Source organism: Hypanus sabinus, chromosome 2 (assembly GCF_030144855.1).
Source record: "Hypanus sabinus isolate sHypSab1 chromosome 2, sHypSab1.hap1, whole genome shotgun sequence".
In the NCBI taxonomy this organism is placed as follows: Eukaryota; Metazoa; Chordata; class Chondrichthyes; order Myliobatiformes; family Dasyatidae; genus Hypanus; species Hypanus sabinus.
The window spans coordinates 135,151,767-135,174,320 of NC_082707.1; the positions used below are offsets into that span (position 1 = coordinate 135,151,767).

A 22,554-nucleotide genomic window follows, 5' to 3' on the forward strand; every position below is an offset into this window, starting at 1 on the left:
ATTTTCCATTGGGTTTACTCCCAAAGCCATCCCCATGAATGGGTACAGCTGCAAGGCAGCCGAAGTTTGAGATCAGAGTTTTCCTTCTGCTAGATGAGATGCCACCCACGGCTGACAAGCCCCTTCTTCCTGAAGCGACTGGTTTTAAGGTGCCAGTAACCCGCCTTTGCCCCTTCTCCTGTCAGTAGAAACAGTTCCACCAGGCTTAGTAGCTAAGCCATAACGTGAAGGCCAAGAACTAGACGTGGTTGTCAGAGGCTATTTGAGGTGCAGTCCATTGGGAGCATTTAACTGGTAGTGGGATTTTATCCCCTTTACCACCCCCGGCTTTTACTTTAACAACTTTAAAGTAAAAAAATAATGAGGTAGTCTTCACAGACAAAACAAAAATCTCATTGTGGATGGGAAGAAGCTGCATCTGAATCATCAGTGGTCTTCAGGTACCTGTACCTCCTCCCTGATGGTGTAATGAGAAGAGGGCATGTTCCAGATGTTGAGGGTCCTTAGTGATGGATGTTGCCTTCTTCAGGCACTGCCTCTTGAAGATGGCCTGAATGGTGGGAAGTGTTGTATCTATGATGGAGCTGGAAGAGTCTACAAGCCTCTCATAATCCTGTGTAAAGAAGCCCCCTTACTGGGCTGTGATGCAACCAGAGTGCTTCATACTGTACATCTATAGAAATTTATGTTTTACTGTATCTTGACATACTGTACCTTTTCAAATTTCTTGTTTGGAAGAGTAATGGCTGATTGGTAATATAGGAAGGTGCTAGAAGGTGGGAGATAATAGACAAATAATAGTAGTCTCCATTCACCTTGACCTAACTGTGGGTGGCCCCTGGGTTAATTCTTTAATGGTGAATTTCCATTACCTGAATGTCCATAGCACAGTGGGGTGGTCCCTTGTACCTATGCAAGGAGGTGTGATTAGATTATCGTCTTCTTGTCAATTTAGATGAATAAAAGCAGAAAATGGTGGAATCACTAGGCAGGCCAGACAGTATCTGTAGAAAAAGAGACACATTGAACTTATATTAGACCTGGGGGAAAGAAACACAAAATTTCAGTAGCAGAAATGGTGGTCATGGAGCGGCACGGTTGGATGGGTAGAGCAAAAGGAATCTTTCTGACCTGCCAGGAGTGGATGAGTAAGGTTAATGGTTCTCTGTTCATCTCAGTCTTTGAGAACAATTCCATTTGTTCTATCCATCCCTTCCCTACATTTGCCACTGAAAACTAACTTGTCTCCTTGCTTTCCCAGTTCAGATAATGGGTCCCAGACCTGAAGCATTAACTCTTTTTCCTCCTACAAATCTGCCTGACAACCTGAACGTTCCCACACTCTCTGTGTTTATTTACATTTTTAACAATTTTCCATTTTTAATTTCCATTCACTGATCCGGTTAATTATTTTTCTCTTATCAGGAATTCTTATTTCAAAGTTCAAAGTAAATTTGTTATCAAAGTACATATATGTCCCCATATACAACCCTGAGATTTATTTTCTTGTGGGGAATTCACAGAAAATGCAAATATACAGAATAGCATCAATGAAAGACTGTACGTAACAAGATGAAAAAACAACCAATGTGCAAAAGACAACAAATTGTGCAAAAACAGAAAGAAAAAAACAAATAAGTAAGCAATAAATATCGAGAACATGAGTTATTGAAAGTGAGTTCACAGGTTGTGGGAACATTTCAACGATGGAGCAAGTGAAGTTGTGTGAAGTTATCCCCTCTGGTTTAAGAGACTGACAGTTGTGGGGTAATGATTGTTTCTGAACCTAGTGATGTGAGTTCTGAGGCTCCTGTACCTCCTTCCTGATGGCAGCTGTGATAAGAGACCATGGCCTGGGTAGTGGAGTTCCTTGATGATGGTTACTGCTTTCCTTCGACAATGCTCCATGTAGTTGTGCTGCTGGTGGGTTTTGGCCTGAAACGTCGACTGTACTTTTTTCCGTAGATGTTGCCTGGCCTGCTGAGTTCCTTTAGCATTTTGTGTGTGTTATTTGGATTTCCAGCATCTGCAGATTTTCTCTTGTTTGTGCTCAGTGGTGGGGAGGATTTAACCATTGATGGACCGAGCTGTTTCCACAACTGTTTGTAAGATTTTCCATTCAAGGGCATTAGTGTCTCCATATTGACTGTAATGCAGCCAGTCAGTATACTCTTTCCACCATACACCTACAGAAGTTTGTTAAAGTTTTAGATGACACGCTGTATCTTCATAAACCTATAAGAAACTTGTGGTGCTGCTGTGCTTTCTTTGTGATGGACCCAAGACAGATCCCCTGAAATGATAACACCCAAGGAATGTAAAGTTGCTGACCCTCTTCACCCCTGATCCCCTGATGAAGACTGGCATATGAACCTCTGATTTCCTCCTCCTGAAATCAATAACCAGCTCCTTGGTCTGGCTGACATTGAGTACGAGGTTGGTTGCTGTGGCATCACTTGGCCAGGTTTTCAATCTCCCTCAATATGCTGATTCATCACCAACTTTGATTTGGCCAGTGACATCAGGAAACTTAAATATGTTATTGGAGCTGTGCACCTCGAAGTCATAAGTATGAAGTGAGTAGAGACCTTGTGGTGCACCTGTGTTGATGGTAATTGTGGAGAAGATATTGTTCCCAATCCAAACTGACTGCAAGTGAGGAAGTTGAGAATCCAATTGCACAGGGAGGTATTAAGGCCTAGGCCTTGGAGCTTATTGATGGGATGATAGTGATAAATGCTGAGCTGTAGTCAAAGAGAACTTCACTGTCCACCCGTTCCAGGGTTGAGTGAAGGGTCAATGAAATGGCATTTGCAGTTGACCTGTTGTAAAGGTAGGTAAATTGGAGTGGAGGATTTCATATCAGTACTTCATCACTGTACTGGATGATAGTCAATGAGGAATGTTACCACATTCTTCTTAAGCACCATTATAATTGAAGCCTGCTTGAAGCAGATGGTACCTCAGATTGCCAAAGTTAAAGGTTAAAATTCTCGGTGAACACCCCAGCCACTTGATCAGCACAAGTCCTTAGTACTCAGCCAGCTACCCCAACTGGGCTGGATGCTTTCTGTTGGTTAACCCTTCTGAATGATGATCTCACGTCAGTCTTAGAGACTGAAATCACAGGGTCATTGGAGGTGTGGGAATTCATTATGAAGGTGGTAGTGAACCACCAAGGTGAAGGTGGTATTTAAAAGGATTTTGAATGTAATTCTTATACTTACAGCTTAGATTCATTTGTGGGGAGGAAAATGAAAAGAGAAAGACATAAATATTCCTCTTTGGCTATGACATTATGCTCATCTCAAGGGATTTTAACTTGTACTTAGTCCCAAGGGACAACTTAACTCTGTAGATTATTAAGGGCAGATATGGTTCCAGATTGTAAAAAGGAATGAGTTCACTACATGCGGATAGAAATTGAGCTCAGCTTGGGAGGAATGGGGTAAGCATATTGAAGAGACTGGTGTGGGAAGTGGTTTCTATGACACTATCAGGGTCCTCCAACCTTCTTGCTGAAAGGGTACTTTGAATGTCTTCTGCTTACGGAATGAACTGCAGTCGATGAAGTGTGGAGTCTCCAAGTTCAGTCCGGAGTCTGCTGGAAGAACATTGCACTAAGCTTTGTTATGATTTTGTTTTAGTGTGGTAAATTTTCCAGCCTGACTTGCTTCAACTCTGACCATGTCAAAATTAATACAGTACCACAACTTTCTTAAGGACATACCATTGTAAGAATGTTTCCAAGGACTGTTATGATTTGTCTTTTTTACAGTCCAGGTAATTAGAAGAAATTCACTACTACCCTGGTTATTTCGCCACACTCTTCATATCTAGAAATTTATCTACATATTCATGTAAATGTGTGTTAAATAATTTAAAATATGTTGTGACCTTTGCAAAGTACAGGCGCTGCAAGGAATCCCTTTCTTTCAAATATAATTAATGAATTGCTCTGTTGGTTTGTCTTTAACATTCTCCCTGCACAACTACGTGAAACACCGGATTATAAGAATTTCTGGGCCCGATGCAGAATTTTTCCTGCAAGTGAAGTCGGCCAATCAAACGTTTCCTTGTTGCTGGTGTGTGGCAAGGCATTTTCTGATGTTGACTCTATGCTGTTTATTCACAGCCTTACCACTGCCTTTTGTGACATTGCAACTCACTGTTAAGAATTTTCCCATGGTTACTAATAGTTCTCATCCTTGGAGGCACCTTAATTATACCACTGGTTCCCATCCTGAGTTTAACCTCTGCTATGTTAGTCTGAGATTGCCATTGCCCGGTTTGCACTCTGGTCATTGCTGTTTATTTTTCTTCTTAGCGTTGTGTACTCTGAATATAAATCAAATGTTGAAATAAAGACTGGATTACAGTAGTTCAACCTAAGGTGACAGTGTTAACTACTCAAGTCCAGCTGCAAATATGGCCCTGTGCAAATGTACATAGGGCAAATGAGCAGAGTCTGCATGAATTGTGAAAAGTGTGTGAACTAGACTTGGTAAAAAAAAATGGACCCCCCCCCCCACCCCTCCACCGACTCTTGGGAACCTAAGGCCCAGTACTGTCCAAAATGGAGAAGCAGCATTCGGAATGGAAATGGAGAACTTAGAGACCTCTATTTTAACAAACGCATGAGGCCCAGCACTAACAGTGCAAGGAATACACCATCTCACAAGACACCCAACTGCTTGTTTCATCAGAGAGAGTCTGTGCTTCCCTCAGTAGCCACATCAATTCCTTGAGAATCCACAGAACTAGAGTGGGGATGAGCCATCCTTGATCCAAGGGATCACCAAAACCGAAGAATGCTGCCTGTATTTAATCTGCATAGGTGAAGCTACCATTACAACTGCTGAACTTTGATTTTTGTTGTGGAGGAATTAAGATACTATTGGCAGTTCTGGTTTCATTTGTGTCAGGCTGAGCTATAGCTTTTTTGTCACAATGCTTATTCCATTTTATAGACAACAGATTTATGTTTTTCTCCACTTTTCCTTTGTTGAAATCTGCCCAGGAAAATATTATTTTCTAGACAGACAGGGCAGTTTTTATTGCACTGGCAATATTTTTTCATTCACTAACATAAAAGAAATTTTTCAAACCTCAAATATTCAATGGACATGAGATTATTTTATGCTTGGACTAGGATTCCCAGAATATGCTGCAAAGTAAACTTGGAGATATGTCAAAAGTTATTGCTAATGCATCTTGTATGCACACAGCTAACTGGCCCTGCTATCAGCTCTCAGCACCAGTACTTGCCTTGTGCATCGCACAGGTAGAGAAATGGATTTGGTCTATTTGGCCAAGCTGAATTTAGGGCAGCAAGTAACTTTAATACATCTGGTTAAAGGGATGCTTCCTGAGGGCTGTATTCCTTAAGTTCAGTATTTCTGTGCTACCAAATTGTGCCAGATTCCTCAATGCCATCAATCAATCCATGCAAAATATAGCATATCGGCCAATATTAATACATATATTCCTGGAGCTGAGTGGGTAGTTAGCTTGAAGCAGAAGAAAATGCATGTGTGGTGATGATTACTGCTGCATGTCAGTTTTGAAATGAGGGGAATGAAACAGAAGAAGTGAAATCTTGGAGATCTGGTGTATTCATGTTTACCTCCTCTCACTGAGAATTTCTGTGAAACAGCATCAAGGGAAAGCTGGAAATGTATTTCAAGTTTCCCTACTTTTCATGACTATTGTGGGCATTTTGCTTTGCCCCAAAAGCCTGTGAAGGTGTTTCTTCACCACTATTGCCAGCCGTGAGAAAATATTCAGGTTATAATGCCACAAAAAAATGCCCTTTGACATATAACATGCTGTTTTATTTGGTAACCACACAAACCCAGGAACCTCCCAGCCAATGAAAGGAACAAAGTGCTAATGACAATGATGTGGCATACCAGCTCCTTATGTAGCATTCCATTTTGTTTGTCCCTGCCACAGGAAAACTTCAGTAGTCTACTGTCCAGCTATTTGGCAATCTTGATATTTTACTATCTGGCTCACTGGGTGATGTTTTTGATTCTCTGTTTCAATCCACTGGGACCCTGGTTCCCATGTTCCCTCTAAACCTGTTGGGTTCACTGGAAATTCTGTCATAATACCGCATAATACCTAAAGTAGTGTATTGAGATTTCAATGACATAATAACATCCAGTAGACTGGAAAAATCATGGTCCAGCACTACCAAGGAGCTGTGCATTCTAGATTATTGGAATCTCACTATACTTTTTTTCTAATTAACCTTCATATAAAACTTGATTTTAGAAATATTATGTTGAACCTGTAGTGTTCATGAATATTTTAGTCAGACCTTCACCTTTTAGTCAGCCATGAAGAATTCAGCAACATGCCTCTGAATGATCTCCTGCTAACCGCAGGGCAGATGGTGTCAGCAGCTCATAAACATTTCTGTGGAGCTAAAGCACCTTATTTGCCTTGGGCACTTACGAAGTGTAGGAGAGCACTTTGATTAAAGAACCGATTCCTAGTTTGCAACAGGTCATCAAAGAGGAGAGCCGATCAGGAAGGAACTTAGGAATCAGAGGAATAGCTGCATTTCATGGGATGGCTGATTTCATATTTGCTAACCAATGAATACCCAGTGAACAGCACATGACTCTCAAAGATGTCTCAGCCTGTGAGTGAGATTGCTTCTGGCTACTCATCTCGGGTAACAGAAATTGATAAACGTTTCCTCAGAAATAGTCAGAATACCATATATTACTGGGATGAAATATTCATTACCATTTCAAAAGTACCGTTTTGGATCTTGGAAGCACTCTCTACATTTCTGGTCCATGTTGACGAAGACCCAAACCTCTTCCACAGTCACTATCTATTGCACTGACTATAATATTTGAGTAGTTTAGTAGCTGTTCTGCAAAATGTTGGCAGGATCATGACTGTTGGTTGCATACTTTACAATTTTTTAGCCTGACCACGAATTAATGTCTCCTAAGAATTCTATTGAGATGTTGGATCACGATTACCTTAAGTGACGCACAAAGCTTACTTGGAAGGTACTCAAGCAGTACATTTTATTCTTTATAAACAATTTTGCTCTATATTTCCATATTGATGTATGAATAATCAGATTATTTCTACGAACTGCATGTGTTTGAATGTTATAGGAGAAACCATATGCTGCTAGTTAAGTGTGCTTTCTTATCTCGAAGAGCTGTGCTATTTTCTATGGTTATTCCTTTTGCTGCCTCAATGTGTTGGGAAGTATAAATTGTATCTGATCCAGGCAGTGTGAGATGCTAATATTGACCCTCAGAAGGTGTTTCACTTGCATCAAAGCTATTTGAGAATGCAAACTGGGACAAAGAAAAGACTTTTATCATGACTAATTCTTGACTATTGTGCCTTGTGTTAGGGGAATTGGTATTTGCTTTCCCAAGGGCAGTGGAAAATGGAGCAGCAGCCTCTGCTCCATTGATACTAGAATTTGATAGGCTTCTCTCAAAGCTGAAGTGGGCCTTTGCCCTTTAATGGAAACAGGCCTAACAAAAGAGACAGAGGGTCAGCTCTTTAGCTTAGGTGGAAATAATTCTTTCTGAACTGCTGCCTTGTATTTGGTGATTGAGTGCTCCTCCTGTACATGGAAATTTACAAAGATTTCTCTCCTCAGAGTCTAGGTGCATTCTTTTGAACTTAAATTGGATTCTGTGCAGGCAATAAGTTCACTGATTTCAGCAGAGTGAAGGAACACTTTGCTATTCACTCATAGGGGAGTCAGAATTGCAACTTCTGCAAAAAAATCAAAAAACTGCAGATAATGGAATTCTGAAATAAAAACAGGACATTTTAGAGACACTCAGTGGGTCAGGAACTATTCATGGAAAGAAAAACAGGGTTTATATTTCAGGTCCAAGATCCTTCATCTGAACTGGGTCCAACAAAGGGTGTCAGCACTGGATTATGAATTCTGTTTCTCTTTCCACAGACATTTTCTGATCTGCTGAGTATTTCCTGTATTTGCTATTTTTTAAATTTCTAATTGTAATATGATTCTAATTATCTTGGCCAACGTGTTACCCAGATGAGAGCACCTCCCCAAATCACATAAATGCCAGTGTTAGAAGTTCTGTGAGTATGGTCTAAATGCATAAACTAATCAGTGTTTAAAAACAGGCCTAGAATAGGAAGAAAAGTAGATCAAATTTATCTTGAATTGTGAGTATAACATTTTTGCTGATTTTCAATTTGAATTACACAGCGCCGGAATGTTTGTTGAAATAGTAACGATTTTACCATATTCTCACTTGCATGAGCTTTTATGCTTGCAATATGGTCTTCAAAATTTATAGTCCATGAAGTTAATAAAACAATAATTTTTTTGTCATCTATAAACAGGCTTAAGTTTGTTCATTTTAAAACTGATGCATTACTGTCTATGAAAATCTTTCATGATCAATCTTCATCACAGTTGTTTGTTAGGTTTGCTTATTACGTTTGCAACATGTTAAAATTAAGTCTGATTTTATATCCTATACAGCTGAAAATGTAAGTGAATATGTAGCTTTTTATTGTAGCAACAATGAATTAACTTGTTTGGAAGATTTTTTTTGAGTATGATGTTGCATTGTTAAAAGCATAAAGGTTTTCCATCTCTGACTGTCAAGGCTTAGGAATGTGAGTAAAGCATTAAGTTCTTGAATGTTCCCCTTTTGTACATTAGGTAAATAAATATTATACACATGAACTGGTGAATTGCTTATAATTTCACCAGAGCTTAGACTTTCTCTGCCTGTAATGTAAATGATTTCATATTTGTCTAATCAATCAAAGTCTGCAGAATGGCATCTCCTCAAATTTAATCAATAAGTTTCAAGACCTTGATCTCAATACATCTTTAAGTAACTGGGTCCTGGATTTTCTCACTTGAAGAACCCAGCCAGTTTGGATTGGGAACAATATCTCCTTTGCACTCTCCATCAGCACAGGTGTACCACAAGGCCGTGTGCCTAGCCCCCTGCTCTACTCGCTTTACAGTTAAAACTGTGTGGCTAAGCACAGCTCCAATGCTGACGACACCTCTGTCATTGGCCAAATCAAAGGTGCTAACGAATCTGCATATAGGAGGGAGATTGAAAATCTGGCTCAGCGGTGCCACAACAACACCCCCTTACTCAATGTCAGCAAGACCAAGGAGCTGATAATTGACTTCAGGAGGAGGAAACTGGAAGTCCATGAGCCAATCCTCATTGGGGATCAGAGGTGGAGAGGGTCAACCACTTTAAATTCTTCGGTGTTATCATTTCAGAGGGTCTGTCCTAGATCCACCACTTAAGTGCAATAATGAAGAAAGCACAGCAGCACCTCTACTTCCTTAGAGTTTGTGAAGATTCAGCTTAGTATTTAAAACTTTGACAAAGTTCTATAGGTGTGTTGAGGAGAGTATACTGATGGGCTGCATCATTGCCTAATATGGAAACACCAATTCCCTTGAAGAGAAATCCTATAAACAATAGTGGATATGGCCCTGTCCATCACAAGTAAAACTCTGCCCACAGTAGAACAACACTACACAGAACATTGTCGCAGGAAAGCAACATCCACCATCAGGGACCCACTACCCAGGTCAAGCTCTCTTCTCACAGCTACCATCAGGAGAAGAAGGCACAACATTGTGGGCCTAAGGGCCCATACTGTGCTGTACTATTCTATGTTCTATGTTAAAGAGAATAACTTCATTCAACTTCACTTGCCCCATCACTGAACTATTCCACAACCTATAGACTCACCTTCAAAGGATCTTCATCTCATATTCTCAATATTTATTGCTTATGTATTATTATTATTATTTGCATTTGCATTTGCACATTTTGAGTCTTTTATATACTAGTTGTCCACTCTCTTGGTGTGTTCTTTCATTAATTCTATTACAGTTATTGGATGTATTGAGTATGCCCACAAGAAAATGAATCTCAGGGTTATATATGGTGACATATTATGTATGTACTTCAAAAATACACTTACTTTGAATTTTCATCTTTGACATGCCAGAGCTATTTGATTTCATTTGAGGATCTACATAAACTTTGAAAGCTGAGAATGTGTTAGTGTAAAGAAATGTTAAATTAATAGATTGAATGTTTTGTTTGGTTTGCACATCGCCTACTAAAATAAATCCCACTGGATTTTTAAAATAGAGAGATTAAGAACAACAAACATAAAATGAACTAAACAGCAGGGACCAGCAACATGGTAAGGCTTATCCCTCTCTTGTCCCATTTGCTCAAAGTACAGTATGTTTGATTAATTCATTTTCCTTTCGAAAACTTCTTCTAGTCTTCACTTTTGATTCTGATCTCACTAATCATCTGGGAGATTATAAATCAAGACCTTTGGTTTCTTCATGTTATAAAGATGCAAATCTTCTTCAGTAGAATGGCCAATCAGATGAATCTGTGAAGTAAAAAAGTGTGTAACTTTGAGAAACGTTGGTGGTCATCATGAAGTTCTTTGCAAAGCATTCGAGCTAAGATGAGCAATTGACTTCCAAAGGTGGACAGTGGTGGGAGTAGTGGATTGAAGAGCTCTGCGTGCAACCCATTCAATAGAAATGCAACTCTCTGACACTGTAGCATCTTGATAAATAGACAATTATTTCTTACTTAACGTGGAAATTAACTAAGTAGAACTTGATTAGGTAAAGAAATGTGTTATCTACTAAATAATTATTGTTTATTAGTTTTTATTTTGAGATTATTTTACAGTCAAATACATTTTTCATGTATGCTTTGCAATTATTAAAACAACCAATAACAATATGCTTTTTAAGATAAAATCATCTTACTACCTTATATGTAGATAGCAAGAATTATGAGCAATTGCTTTTTCATTTGTAACTCAACTGCATTCTTTTAAAGTTATCTATCTTTCTGACCAATAAAACACTTCAGTTTCCTTGGACATTCTTGTTTTTATTCAATCTTTATATTTCAAACAGAAGAGGATAGCTATTTGGTAAAGTCATAAGGCATTCATTTCACAGAAAGGCTCAGTAAAATTGGCATTTAACTTAACAGCTATTGAGATCTTCTACAGAATAACACTGAAATTGCAGCTTTGTCTGATTGAATTGGTCTTGTGTTTAGGCAGTCTTTTATAATGCACCATATTTTAAACTCTCAGTTGGAAAAAAAGTGAACACAATTATATAAATGAATTTTTCAAAAAGGTTAAATTTTAATTATATGGAATTATTGGAAGTCTTGTCAAACAAAAAAAAAATGATTTGTAGTCAAGAGCCACGTGATTTTTCTGGATACAAATGACTGGAGCAGTTGTGAATTTTGATATTAAAAATCAAAGTAGCACAGTGCAATATTACAAAATAAAGTTCAAGTTTAAGGTGCCAGTTAGTTGTTATCCTAAAACTCGCCAAAGGGTAATAGCAGTAGATTAATACAAACAAAGACAATTTGAACTGGAATAGGCCACTAAGCTCCTCAAGCCCAACTCTCAATTTAATAAGATAATTGTTGATCTGATTGTGACCTTAAATCTGCATTCTGGTGAACTTGTGGTAGGTAACCATTTACCCCATTCCATATTAAGAATCTGCTTTAAAAATACTCAAAGAATTTGCTTCCACAACCCTCTAAGGAAGAGTGATCTAAAGACTCATGACACTCTGAAGAAAAAAAATATTCACCAGTCTTAAGTTAAAATGTCCTATTCTCGGGTAGTGATCTCCAGTTCTAGATTCTCCCACAATAGAAGATATCATCTGTATATCCACCCTTTTGACCCTTTGGGATTTCCATAAGAGCATCTCTTTCTCTTCTGAACTCTATGCAAGCCGAGAAAGTCTGACCTTTCATCATAAGACAATCTGCCCATTCTTGTTAAAACTCTGATCAACCAATGAGTTGACCTAGCTTCAATATATTAACATCATTTCTTGAAGAGACTAATATGGCACATTGTGATCTAGCTGTATACCACAAATACACTGTATACTAAGTACAACCTCCAAATTTTGATTCCATTCCCTCTGGCAGAAATGGAACTAATGTGATTGCTCTGCTTGGAGCTGGCTTGGGTCTGATGTGCTGCTTGCTCTCATTCTATATCTTTAAGATTGTGTCTTTAGCCCATTTAATTTTCTTTTCCAGTCCATATATCAATTAAAATTTCCTTGTTTATTGACACACCTTCTTGACAAGCTCCCATTAATGCTTCCTTTATTTTCTGTTCTGCCAATGATGTGCTCTGAAATATATTGTTTCATGAGGTGAATCGGATAGCTTTGCAGGATCGGATTTTTTGTTTGCAGTAGAGAGAGCATTGTTACTGCTGGCTTCCAGCATTTGCAAGCAGTAAGTTGAGACAGGCACTCTAAATTTATTATCCCATCACTGTGGCATGGTCCACCTCACTGGCATTGTACTACGGTGATTCAACAAGAGAAAACCTGAGAAACCTTACAGAATTGCACTGATTACAATATCCCTTTTGAGTTTAAGGAGCTGCACAACAATTTGAGTTTATGAAGGTTATGAAAAGAAATTAAAACATGCAAAGAGAAGGAAAATAGAGTGATGAAGATTCACTTCCAAATGTGTGCACTATGGAGATGTTCCTTGATTTGGGGAGGGAAGGTTAAACCACCTTTTGTAATGGAATACTTGAATAGTTTTATACTGCACCAGGTTCAATGGGTGGCTTTGAAACTCAGCAGCTTGTTATCGAGCACAGTTAATGCCAGGTTACCTAAGATCTGCATTGTTATTCCATTTTATGGAATGCTTCTGTGTTGCTACAAGTGAACACCAGTTTAGGCTTCAAATGCAATTGTGTATCACAATGTGGCTTTGTTTTAGTACTGGATAAAGTCCTTTTGAAACTAGAATAGGTACATTGGCTTAGTGTTTGAGTTATTCAACTATGTCTATGGAGCATTTGCCAGCATTTTAGCTAGAGGAAAACAAGCTGACATACTGTAAATTCAATAGCTTTCTACAGTTCATTTTGAATGACTGTAAACCCGTTGAACTCAAGTCAGTCCTGGGTCAAGCAGTCATACTTTCTCATGGCAAATATAATAATCTGATAGCTAATGGCTCCAAAGTTAATTCTCAAATCAACTTTTAAGTGCCTTTTTTTCTTGGTTTGGCCAGTGATGGACTTAGATCCTATCTCTCTCAGGGTCCACTGTCAGCTCCTGGGTCCTCGGAGACACCATCTTCCTCTCACTCCACCATTCCTAAACACTCCAAACCTCCCTTCTCCTCTGACCCCACCAACACTGCCCCCCCCCCCAATCCCAGCTCTCATCCAAGCCGGGTTTTTACCATCCCTCCGATCTACCCCTCTCTGCGACACAATGCTCTGTCCTCAGTAAGGGCCTCACTTTTGCTCCCCAGCACCCACACCTGCCACGACACTGAGCTGCCTCCACCTCCAAGCTTATTTCTTTGGCAAGAACTCCCCACTCCACATCGATGACCCCTTCTCCCGTCTTCAACCCTCTCCTCTTCCTGGACACCCTGCTCTGGTCTTCTACCTGCTCTGGACCTTTTCATTGCCAACTGCTGATGGGACATTAACTGTCTAGACTTTAGCACCTCTCTGTCCTATTTCAGCCTCACCTCTTTCGAACTCTCAGCTCTCCACTCCCTCTGCACTAATCCTAACCTCACCATCAAACCCGCAGATAAGGAAGGTGCTGTGGTAGTCTGACGTACTAACCTCTACCTTCCTGAGGCCCAGTGACAACTCTCAGACACCTCCTCTTACTTATCCTTCGAACAGGATCCCACTCAGAAACACCAGGCCATTGTCTACTACACCATCGCCAACTTTATTGACTCTGGGGATCTCCCATCCACTGCCACCAACCTCAAAGTTCCTGCACCCTGTACCTCCCATTTCTACCTACTACCCAAAATCCCCAAACCTGTTTGTCCAGGTAGACCATTGTTTCAGCTTGTTCCTGCCCCACTGAACTCATATCTGTATACCTCGACTCTACATCCATCACACCTCACACACTCTTGGCAGCATGTAATTCTCCAAAACTTCTGCCACCTCTAACTGAATCCCACCACCAAACACTTTCTACAGAGATCACTCCCTTCCTGATTCCCTTGTCCATTCGTCCCTCTTCACCGATCTCCCTCCTGGCACTTCTCCTTGCAAGTGGAACAAGTACTTCACCTGCCCTTACACCTCCTCCCTCACTACCATTCAGGGGCTCAAACACTCCTTCCAGGTGAGGCAACACTTCACTTGTGGGTCTGTTGTGGTCATATAGTATGTTTGGTGCTCCTGGTGTGGCCTCTCCTATATCAGTGAGACCTGACATAGATTGGGAGACTGTTTTGTCGAGCATCAACGTTCTGTCTGCCAGAACAAACAGGATCTCCCAGTGGCCACCCATTTAAATTCCACTTCCCATTCCTACTCCAATATGTCCATCCATAGCCTCCTCTGCGGTCGGTATAAGGCCACACTTAGGTTGGAGGAAAAACACTTTGTATTCCGTTAGGAAGCCTCCAACCTGATGACATTAACATCAATTTCTCAAACTTCCAGTAATGTCTCCACACCCACCCCACCCCCTTCATCATTTCCGGTACCCGTGCCCTTCTCTCATGTTATCTCCTTGCCCGTCCAATGCCTCCCTCTGGTGCTCGTCATCCCCACCACCCCCCTTCTTCTTTCTTCCATGTAATTCTGTCTCTTTCACCAATCAACATCCTGGTTCTTGGTTTCATCCCAGTTTCACCTATCACCTGGTGTTTCTCTCTCCCCTCCCTCCACCTTTGAAATCTACTCCTCAGCCTTTTTTCTCATGTCCTGCCGAGGGGTTTTGGCCTGAAATGTCAACTTTTCTATAGATGCTGCCTGACCTGCTCAGTTCCTCCAATGTTTTGTGTGTGTTGATAGACTTAGACACAAGTGGCTTTACAAATAATTGCTTCCCTAATAAAATATCTTCATTCAAGCACCTCAATTAACCCAATTAAATAACCATTTCATTGGCATTTATTAGTGATTTACTCAAAAATCTTCATTTAGAGTTTTCTCATGAAGAACTCCATAGAATATTTTCATCAATATATATCAAATGAAACAAAACATCCCAAGACTGACAATATGTTGATCTGGAACATTAACTCTGTTTCTCTCTCCACAAATGCTGCCAGACTGCCTAAGATATTTTACCATGATCTTTTATTAAGGTTGACTCAAATTTGATGAATTAAGATACAGGCAGCAAGTTTATAGAAGGTGCAGAATAGGATATTGACATGGAGTGTTTTGGAATAGCTGAGCAGTAAGTGACAAAAACATGGATGGTTTCAGCAGCAGGAGTACTTATCTCTCCTACAGATGGTGAAAACATGGATCAGGAGCTTAACCAATGTCAGACTGCATGACAAAACCACAAACAATTTGGTTCATCTGCATTCAAGGAGTGGGTTGTCAATTGTGATTATGGGTCACAGTTACGATGGGGACCAAGGCAATGATTTTATTCTTCCACACTTCATGGTTGTACTTTTGTATTCCAGGAATATTGGGGCAATGCACACGTAAAGACAAATTGTTGACAGTAGAGTGGTCGTGAAAATTAGTGGTAGAGCTCATGGGTGATCTCCTCCATTTACATGTGGAATCCTGCAAAAACAAAAGCCAAGGGTCATGGGGAGGTAATAGGGGTTTCTGCCAGAAAGCCATCTCTGGCATTAGTAGAAAAGACAGGAGAAGAACATGGCTGGAAAAGGCCTGTTCAACAACTGGCCGAGAAGAAACATAAAAGTAAATGCTGTGACCAACTCCATCAAAAGTTGGGAAGATAAAGGGAGGGGTAGTCTACTGAGGTCACTAGCCCATAAGATGTCGTATACAACTTAAATAAGGATTATTGCAGTGCTGTGGCACAGACAGAAACCGATTGTTTGTTTCCATATACAGAGATATACGGAGTAATACAGAAACTAGACTAATACAGTAATACAGACAGAAACCAGTTGGTTGTTTCCATATACAGAGATCTATAGAGTAATACAGAAATTAACAGAAACCAATAGTTTGTTTCCATATATAGAGATATAAAGAGTAATACAGAAGCTAGAGTAATTCAGTAATACAGACAGAAACCAATTGGTTGTTTCCATAGTGATATATAGAGTAATGCAGTCTGGAAGTAGACCTTTCAGTCCAAACACTCTGCTTCAACTAAGATGTCCACCTAAGCTAGACCCTTTTGTGTACATTTGGTCCACTTCATTCTGGACCTTTCTTATCAATGTACATATTCAAGAGTCTTTTAACTGGTCAATATGTACCTGCCTGAACTATTACCTTTGGCAGCTCATTTCATATATGGAGCATCTTTTGGGAGAAAAAGTTATCTCTCAGGTTCCTATTAAATTTCTCCCATCTCATCTTAAATCGATGCTCTCTAGTTCTTGATTCCCCTTCTCTGGGGAAAGGACTGTTCATTCACCTTATCTATTTTCCTCATGAATTTATACTCCTCTGTAAGCTCACCCTTTATTCTCCCATGCTCCAATTAAAAAAATGGTCCAAGCCCGCTTAACTTCTCTATGTAGCTCAGCCCCTCAAGTCCTGGCAACACTGTTGTAAATATTTTGTGTACTCTTTCCAACTTAGTAGCCTCTTTCCATAATATTCCAAAATCAGCCTCATCAACAACTATTAAACTTCAAAATAATCTCCAAATTTCTGAGTTTAGCACCCTGACTGAAGAAAGCCAGCATGTCAAAAGCAGGCATTACCACCGACACCCCATCAATCTACCTGTGATACCATTTTCAGGGAACCATGTGCTAGTACCTCTAAGTTCTTCTGTTCCACAATGGTCGCCAGGGTCCTACCATTCACTGTGAAAGTCCAACCTTAATTTGTCTCCCCCAAATGTAATATCTCACACTTATCTGAATTAAATCCCATTTGCTCTGTTACCTGGCTGATTAAAATCCCTTTGTAATCCCTGATTGCCATCTTCACTATCTACAACAGCCCCTGTTTAGTGTTATCTTCAATCTGAATAACAATGCCATATATGTTCTCATCCAAATTGTTGATATCGATAATAAATAGCAATGGACTCAGCACCAACTTGTAAGGCACATAAGTAGTCATACTGCCCTCACCAATTTTAAGTATGGAAAAAACAATTCCAGTCGATGTTAGAGGCAGAATTGGACTCTTGCCAGCTGAGACAGAGTTTGAAGGCCTTTACTTCTCACAAAGTCAACCTAACATCCAGAATGGCTGTGATGCTTCACTCCCTGATGAGCTCAATGCCTTTCATGCTTGCTTTGAAGAGAGAATAAATCTACACCTCCTTCAATCCCTGCAGCATCTGGTTGCTCTGTGATCTCTGTCTCGGAGGTTGATGTTAGAGTATCTTTCATGAGGGTGAACACTTGCAAGGCACCAGGCCCTGATGTTGTACCTGGGAGGGCACTGAAAACCTGTGCCAACCAACCGGCAGGAGTGTTCAGGTTTATCTTCAATCTCTCACTGCTGCAGACGGAGATTCTCAGCTGCTTCAAAAGACTGGTAACAGTTATACCAGTGGCCAAGTTGAGCAGGGTGAGCTGCCTCAATGACTATTGTACAGTTGCACTCTCACCTACTGTAATGAAGTGCTTTGAAAGATTGGTCATGGCGAGAATCGGCTCCTGCCCAAGCAAGGACCTGGATCCACTGTAATTCACCTATGGCCTCAATAGGTCTACCGCAGATGCAATCTCACTGGCTCGCCAGTCGGTCTTGGATCACCTGGACAACAGCAATACCTACAGTACATCAGGCTGCTGTCCATTGATTACAGCTCAGCGTTCAACACCATCATACCCTCAGTACGAATCAGCAAACTCCAAAATGTGGGCCTCTGTACCCCCCTTGGCAACTGGATCTTTGATTTCCTCACCTGGAGACCACCGTCTGTGCAGATTGGAAATAACATCTTCTCCTCACTGACAAACAATGCTGGTGCACCTCAAGGATGTGTGCTTAGCCCACTGCTCTACTCCCTTTACAACCACAACTGTGCACTATGCAAGCTCAAATGCCATCTATAAATTTGCTGATTGCAGGATTATTGCTGGCAGAATTTCAGATGGTGACAAGTAAGTGTAGAAGAGTGAGATAGATCAGATGTTCTGGCCCAAATTGCCTAATTCTGCTCCTATATTTTAAGGTCTTATATTGTGGTAAGTAACAGCTACCATGAAATGGGAGTCATTGGAGAGGAGGATAGGTCACTTATCATCTGGGAGAGAAGGAAATTGTAGAATACCTATGAGATAGTTTTTCAGAGTAGCTTGTGTTTAATCCCATTAAGGAAAATGCTATTCTGCATTGTGTGTTGTGCAATAAATCACAGTTGATTATGGCGCTTAAGGACCCCTAGGAGACAATGGCCATAATATGATATCATTTACTCTGCAGTTTAAGAGGGAGAAGATAAAGTCGGGTGTATCAAGATTGCAGGTGTGAAGTGAACCACAGAAACATGAATGAGGAGCTGGCTAAAGTTAACAGGAAGGGAACACTAGCAGGGATGATGGCAGAGCAGCAATGGCTGGAGTTTCTGGGAGTGATTGTATGGGTAGGATAAATTGATCCGAAGGAAGAAATATTCTAAAGTGAGGCCACCATGGCTGACAAGGGAAGTCAAGGACAGCATAAATCAAATGAGAGGGCATACAATATAGCAAAAATTAGTGTGAAGTTAGAGGATTGGGAAGCTTTTAAAGACCAACAGAAGGAAACTAAAAAGCCATAAGGAGAGAAAAGATGCAATGTGAAGTGAAGTTAGCCAATAATATAATAATTTTTCAGATATATGGAGAGTACAAAGAGTGAAAATAAAAGGAACCTTTTGTATGCTTGGCTGCCAAAGGCTAGTGGTGTTCTGCAAGAGTTGGTATTGGGACCTCTCCTTACATGTTATACTTCAATGATTAGATAACACATTTGTAATCAAGTTTCTGAATGATACAAAGATAGATGGAGGGGCAGGTAGTGTTGAGGAAGCAGGAAGTCTGCAGAACTTAGACAGATCAGAAGAATGGGCAGATGGAATACTCCTTAGGGAAATATATGGTCATACACTTTGCTAAAAGGAATAAAGGTACATACTATTTTGTAACTGGGGAACAAATTCAGAAATCAGAGATGCAAAGGGACTTGGGCAGAATTTCCTTAGGCTTAGCTTGCAGGTTAGTCAGTGGTTAGGAAGGAAAATGCACTGTTAACATTCATTTCAAGAGGACTAGAATATAAAACAAGGATATAACGCCTCAACTTTCTAAGACATTGTTCAGATGGCACTAGAATTATTGTGAGCACTTTTGGGCCTCTTTACCTAAGAAAGGATGTGTTGGCATTGGAGAGGGTCCAGAGGGGGCTTGTGAGAATGATCCCAGGAATGAAAGGTTTTACATATGTGGATCATTTGATGGCTGTGTGTCTGTACTCGGTGGAGTGTAGAAGAATGGGGATGAGGGGAATCTCATTGAAACTTGTTGAATATTGAAAGGCGTAAATACAGTGGACATGGAAAGGATGTCTCCTGTAGCAGGGGAGTCTAGGACCAGATGCCACTGCCTCAGAATGCAAAGACATTCCTTTAGAACAGAGATGATAAGGAATTCATTGCCATGGATGACATTAGAATCAGGTTTAATATCACAGGCATATGTTGTTAACATCTGTTGTCATTCGGTACATTTAAAGAGGAATTTGATAGCCTCCGATCAGTAAGAGTAGAAGGCAGGAAAATGGGTTGAGAGATATTTATGCAACACACATAAAATACTGGTGGAACGCAGCAGGCCGGGCAGCATCTATAGGAAGAAGCACTGTCGACATTTCGGGCCAAGACCCTTTGTCAGGACCAACTGAAATAAAAGATAGTAAGAGATTTGAAATCCGAAGGATTCCCCCCCCCCCCCCCCCCACTGTCAAATCTCTTACTATCTTTTATTTCAGTTGGTCCTGACGAAGGGTCTCGGCCCGAAACGTCGACAGTGCTTCTTCCGATAGATGCTGCCTGGCCTGCTGTGTTCCACAAGCATTTTGTGTGTGTTGCTTGAATTTCCAGCATCTGCAGATTTCCTCATGAGAGATATATATAATCAGCCATGATGGAATGACGGAGCAAGCTCAGAGGCTGAATGGCCAAATTCTGCTCCAATGTCATATGGCCTTACGTTCTTATGAGATTAATTTGACCAAAGTGCATCCTAATGAATTACACAATTCATACAATTAATTCATATAATTGTATAAAGATGAAAAAACCAACCAGGAAAAGCAATTTCTTAATTACAGAAATTACTGATTCCAATTTCATGTTTATCTTGTAGACTCCTGTGGTCCTGAATACAAAAAGCAGCTGAACTTCTTAGTAGTATAAACCGTAAGATTAACACAATATTTGTTTCAAATTTGTAAACACTTTACAGAGACCTTTAATTAAATCTGATACATTTGGCCAGGAGATAACCTGATGCATTTAACTATTGTTGATAAATTCAAATGAGAATGTTGGTTTTCTACCAGTTCTGTGTTTTGAAAGGAATGACTTTCTTCTTGGAACATAGATTAGCTGCAGCTACTGTAGATGTACATAGCTTTCTTTTAGTTGGCATGTACTTGTCTGTGAATATATACTGTATATGTCTATCTACAGCTGTATTTTTGCATGTGTGTCAGTATGTCTGTATGTCTATGTCTGGATAACTTTGTCTTACCTGTTTACCTGAGTGTGAGTATGTGTACAGTATATGCTTATGTACATCTGTATGAGCACTTGTGTGTGTACCTGTGTGTTTATGCTAGTGTGTGTCTGTGTGCATACCTCAGAGTGTACGTGTGTGTGTGTGTGTGTGTGTGTGTGTGTGTGTCTGTGCGTGTATTTTCTGAGCTCTGACAAGCTTCCAGGTCCCTTAGTTTCCCAGCTTCGATGCATCGAAACTCACTTCTTGCTTCTGTGTTTCTCAGGCAGTTACAATTTAGCCACTTTTTATTGGGTTTTTGCAGCCGCAAGGGGGGATGCACCTTCATATGGAGCTTGGCCACAATCACATGCTGGTCAGCCCAGCACTCTGCACCTCTCATGGCACGGGTGATGAGAACATCCTTGATGTCACTACGTCTCACAATGATGAAGTCGATCATGTACCAATGTTTAGAGCGAGGATGCATCCACGAGGTCTTATATTTTACATTCTGCTGGAAGATGGTGTTGGTTATGGTAAGGTTATGCTCAGAGCAAAGAGTAAGTAGCCTCATGCTATTTGCATTCACCTTGCCAATACCATGCCTACCTAGCACTCCACTCCATATCCTGTTCTTCTGTCCCAACCTAGTGTTGAAGTCCCCAAGCAAAAGGATCTTATCATTCATAGGGATCTGGCAAAGAGCTTCATCCGATGTATTATAAAAGCATTGGCCTCATTTGCAGATGGCAAGGTTGGTGCATAGACACCGAGAAGTGTGGCATAACGTTTCTTTGCCAGGGGGATACGGAGGGTCATTAGTCTTTCAATAATGCCAACAGATGTTTCTGTGTGACTTGGCAGAAAGGTGCTCTTGATGGCCTATCCTACGCCATGGAGACATTGTCCACCTGGGGGAAACCTTTCCAGAAGAAGGTGTAACCCATCCCTTCCTCTGTTAACGAGCCTGGTCTCACTCAGGGCAGCAATGTCAATGTTGGAGCGCCTCAGCTCACTGTTCCCTGGTGAGGTCTGTCAGAGATGCCATACGAGTAAAGGGGAGCTTCACATTCCATGTTGCCAGTGTCAGCTGCAGTGGCTGGGGCACGTGATAAGGATGCTCCCATGTCGGCTACCCCACAGAGTGTCATACGGCCAGCTACATCATGGTCGACGCTCAGCTGGAGGGCTGAAGAAACGCTATAAGGATCAGATGAAGAATGCTTTAAGGAAGTGCAAGATCAGACCCAAGGACCAGGAGGATGTTGCTGCTGACTGTAACACTTGGCGACAGCTGTGTAGGGATGAGGTTCATATTCTGGAGATGGAAAGAACAGCCAGAAGACAGCAGAAGAGAGCCAGGGGAAATGCAACCATGGTTGCCACCACTACCACCATTACCACATATACATGTCCCACCTGCAATAGAGCTTGTGGGTCCAGGATAGGACTGTATAGTCATCAAAGATCTCACCATTAAAGGAGTGGACGTCGTCACTGGATTTTGATAGACAATGGAAGAAGTGTGTGTATTATAGTGAATATGTCTCCATTTGTGTCGCTGTACACAATTATTTAATTATTTATCTGTTTATTGTTTATTTATTTAGAGATACAACATGGGGCAGGCCTTTTCTGGCTCAACAAGAGCCAGCAACCCAACAATTTAACACGAGCCTAATCACAGGACAATTTACAATGACCAATCTACCAACTGGTACGCCTGTGAACTGTGGGAGGAAACTGGAGCACCCAGTAGACATCCAGGCACTCCTGGGAATAACATACTGTCGAAGTGACTGGTGTCGCTGACAGT

At 40.7% G+C, this 22,554-nt stretch overlaps 1 long non-coding RNA gene across 1 annotated transcript in view; it reads right to left on the reverse strand.

Annotated features, from left to right (window-relative positions):
- LOC132384417 (uncharacterized) overlaps nt 1-22,554 on the reverse strand; it is a 395,996-nt gene that overhangs the window by 89,215 nt on the left and 284,227 nt on the right. Inside the window, exon 4 of the long non-coding RNA XR_009508885.1 lies at nt 873-1,004. This is a non-coding gene — a long non-coding RNA (uncharacterized LOC132384417). The remainder of the gene's footprint in view (nt 1-872; nt 1,005-22,554) is intronic.